Source organism: Littorina saxatilis, linkage group LG6 (genome assembly GCF_037325665.1).
Source record: "Littorina saxatilis isolate snail1 linkage group LG6, US_GU_Lsax_2.0, whole genome shotgun sequence".
In the NCBI taxonomy this organism is placed as follows: domain Eukaryota; kingdom Metazoa; phylum Mollusca; class Gastropoda; order Littorinimorpha; family Littorinidae; genus Littorina; species Littorina saxatilis.
The window spans coordinates 55,519,703-55,523,847 of NC_090250.1; the positions used below are offsets into that span (position 1 = coordinate 55,519,703).

The window sequence follows — 4,145 nt, forward strand, 5'->3', positions numbered from 1 at the left end:
AATAAACTGTAGGTGTCGCCCCATATCGTGATAGCGATCGACACAACTTTAAACTTTCTCGCCAGCACAAACCTCGAGTATTGAGTTTCCTGGGATGTGGTGGGGACACCCATCGCCAGAATCTGTGGGATGTTCTATGGCTGTTAGATTTGGCTTTGTAGAGAGACGAGTATTTCCCGTTTGGGTGGCGGTTGGGTGGTCGTGTAAGGATATTTATGATAATATATATATATGTAAGTGTGTGTGTGTGTGTGCGTGTGTGTGTGTGTGTGTGTGTATGTGTGTGTGTGTGTGTGTGTGTGTGTGTGTGTGTGTGTGTGTGTGTGTGTGTGTGTGTGTGTGTGTGTGTGTGTTCAACAGTCTGGGAGCTCTCTGTGTATCATCACCAGACGGTGTATAAGTCAATGTGGTGACAGGCACTATAGTGGCTTTTAATGAAATAAACTCATCTAAACATTCAAACTCGATCCCCACAACAAGCAGTCAGGGTGTTGACTTTTGCTGTGTTTCCAAGTGGAGGGATGATCTAAATGAAAGGTCAAGGTTGTTTCATAACCGTGTTTGGTCGCAGGGGAGCGAGATGCTAGAGCTCCCAACTTCTCTGGGGCCAGCCTTGTGAAGGTGGTGCCCACTCCTCTCTCTCGCTGTCTTGGGGTGGTCTTATCCCAGGTTAATGTCTGGCCAGCCTTATGAAGGCGGTGCCCACTCCTCTCCCTCGCTGTCTTGGGGTGGTCTTATCCCAGGTTAATGTCTGGCCAGCCTTATGAAAGCGGTGCCCACTCCTCTCCCTCGCTGTCTTGGGGTGGTCTTATCCCAGGTTAATGTCTGACCAGCCTTATGAAGGCGGTGCCCACTCCTCTCCCTCGCTGTCTTGGGGTGGTCTTATCCCAGGTTAATGTCTGGCCAGCCTTATGAAGGCGGTGCCCACTCCTCTCCCTCGCTGTCTTGGGGTGGTCTTATCCCAGGTTAATGTCTGGCCAGCCTTGTGAAGGTGCCCACTCCTCTCCCTCGCTGTCTTGGGGTGGTCTTATCCCAGGTTAATGTCTGGCCAGCCTTGTGAAGGCGGTGCCCACTCAGTCTTCTCCCTCGCTGTCTTGGGGTGGTCTTATCCCAGGTTAATGTCTGGCCAGCCTTATGAAGGCGGTGCCCACTCCTCTCCCTCGCTGTCTTGGGGTGGTCTTATCCCAGGTTAATGTCTGGCCAGCCTTATGAAGGCGGTGCCCACTCAGTCTTCTCCCTCGCTGTCTTGGGGTGGTCTTATCCCAGGTTAATGTCTGGCCAGCCTTATGAAGGCGGTGCCCACTCCTCTCCCTCGCTGTCTTGGGGTGGTCTTATCCCAGGTTAATGTCTGGCCAGATCTGAGAAGGTGAACCGAACTGTTTTCATGGGAAGTGTTGTGCTCATGACCTTATTATTCTGATCATGTTCCGATCCATGTTTTATACACTATTTAAATTAGTATAATGCACTATGGGAGTCGGGGCACTTCCGCCCAGCACTTAGAGGCACAGTACCGTAAGCCTCCTGTAAACCATCACAGATACGGTCAGGCTTTTACACACAGTACAAACACCCTTTCATTTAAACACTCACCGATTGAGAACATCCTAGGTGCCCTCCGTAAAGAGCGAACAATTTTCAAAGAATATAATTATTTTTGCGTGGTTTATCTTACTCCTGAGCCATCGTGAACCCGTGTGATCCAGTTTCCCTTTTTCACAATGTAGTCGTCAGTTAGTCATTTGAATGCGACTCGATGTGAGCTTATCTGCAATAGCACGTTTTTATGCACGAAACAAACGGCTGTGGTTCACAAGAACTCTAGCGATGGCTTTTGACTGTTGAGAGGAACGGCGATATGCATAAACCGTCGTCTGTTGTCTTTCTATTGAGCAAGGAAGAAAGGGAAGAGTAGGCTAATACAGGAAGAAAGGGAAGAGTAATAATAATAATAATAATAATAATGCAAACTTTTATAGCGCTATTCTAGAAAAATGTCTACTCTTAGCGCTTTACAATACATACATCGACCAAGCATACTATACACGCACAGGCAAAGAAACCGACCAAACATAACCAACAAACTATACATGCACAGGCAAAGAAAACGACCAAACATACAATACACGCACAGGCAAAGATAACGACCAAACATAAACAAACATACTATGACCAAACATAACCAACATACTATACACGCGCAGGCAAAGAGAACAATCAGCACATGTAATAATTACTGACAACTAATAATGCAGGCATACAGTGACAGTCCAATACACAGCCTAAGCACAAGAACCACAAGGAACTTAGTCGATAAATATCGACAGGGGGCGGACAAATGGTGCTTCACAGATCAGCTGACAGGCATTCATTTTCTGCAATCTCACTGCACACCTCTTCCAAAAGTGGAACTGTCACCTGTTGACATTTAAAAACACATGTAAATGTACACACAGTGACACAATAAAAAATCATGCGTAATGAGAATTATCCAAAAATATTATATGATGCACTGGTATCAAATGTGTTATGGTATTTTATGTTATCACAGAATCTAAGTCTTGAAAAATACACATGTTCACACAAAAATATGGCAAATACCACATGAGACTGAAATATACACAAATCTGCAGTAACTTGACTGAGAAATCACAAGCGGGTGTAGTTGTAGGCATCACAATCACAAGACAAACAAATTCTGCCTTTATGTTTAATATTTTTCAACAATAAATGTTGCAAATGTAACGAATAACTTCTCACCTTTTGTGAAATAATACTTTGAGCTTGACACACTTCTGACTGTACAGGGGTTTTCATCAACAACAAAAGTGGTGCTTGCTTCCTGAAACAAAATTATTCAATGATGAAAAGAACTGAATGTGGCAGTGTTCAAAGTGATATTCAAACTTGTATACAACTATCAGTACCTATACTGTAAAACGAGAAGGCTATTGGCATGCTCGTCAATCAGTATGTGTCATTCAGTGTTTTGTGCTGTAACAATGAAATGCAATCAATGCAAGTTCTTGTAGTCTAGAAATAAATACAACAATAATTTCAATTGAAACCACAAACTAGTCAAATAAATTGTGTAAATAGTTGGACAAAGAGATGCTTATTAACCCAGGGAAATAACAGGATTTCTTAGCAAAACTTTCCCAACCCAATTACCTGATTCGGTCCGGCTTTTCTGCTTTTAACACTTACTTTCAGTTTCACTAGAATATCATATCACAACTACAAGAATAACAATGGAACAGGAATGAGATTTTGTTTTGTTTTTGTAAACTACATCAGGATTTAACTCTGCTTACATACAAAATACGGACAGTGACGTTCAATCGTGGTGGCTGATCAGTGCACTGACTGACGGACGATTCGATTTGATCGCTTCACCACGCCTTTCCAACTATGTGCTCCCATACAGTTTTGGTGGATACATGCTTGTGCAAGTATGTTATTAGTATTACCAATATGAATCTTATTTTCCTTTCGATGGTCAGTTTTACTCACCTCTGTCACCTCTGTAACGGCAGTCACCTCTGCGAATGCTGTCGAAGAATCTAACCGAAAGTAAACATTCTGGGAATCTACGCGCATCGGCCTTGACGCAAGTTCAATGCTGAGCCAATGAGCGCGCCGCGGCGAAGTTGGCCGCTGTAAGTCTCGCAGCGCTGGCTGGCTGAGCGAGTTGCGTGTCCATCCATATTTAGGTCCAAGCCGCACCGTGAGACCAGATTAGTAGGTGCTTGATTTTGGTATTTTGATTTTACATAACATTAAACCTTTCTTGGGGTTCATGGTCATGGCAACAGCCATAATAATATTATATCATGTATAATATTACATTTCAGCATATTTGAATTACATGTCATCATACCAAACTGTCATGCATGTGTATTCCTACATCATTCTGATTGATCACAACCAAACCTACTATCAGTGGACACATCCAAATGTAAGCGCCTGTTCTTGACAACTTTTAATCGATCTAAAAATAGCAACTTGCTGGGCCCTTTGCCGCCAACAGACACTGTTTGGCCTGTAGGTAAAATGTACAATGTATTTTCTGATTTGTGCACAAAAGCTTTTTTTCTTTTTTCTTTTTTTTAACATAACAATGTTTAATGTCACTGTATGTTTAA

At 43.0% G+C, this 4,145-nt stretch overlaps 1 long non-coding RNA gene across 1 annotated transcript in view; it reads right to left on the reverse strand.

Annotated features, from left to right (window-relative positions):
• Nucleotides 1-2,230: 2,230 nt before the first annotated feature.
• Nucleotides 2,231-4,145, reverse strand: part of LOC138969557 (uncharacterized) — a 2,468-nt gene continuing 553 nt past the window's right edge. Inside the window, exons 1-3 of the long non-coding RNA XR_011456498.1 lie at nucleotides 3,514-4,145; nucleotides 2,761-2,842; nucleotides 2,231-2,418 (exon numbers count right to left, since the gene is read on the reverse strand). The exon at nucleotides 3,514-4,145 is cut by the window's right edge and continues 553 nt beyond it. This is a non-coding gene — a long non-coding RNA (uncharacterized lncRNA). The remainder of the gene's footprint in view (nucleotides 2,419-2,760; nucleotides 2,843-3,513) is intronic.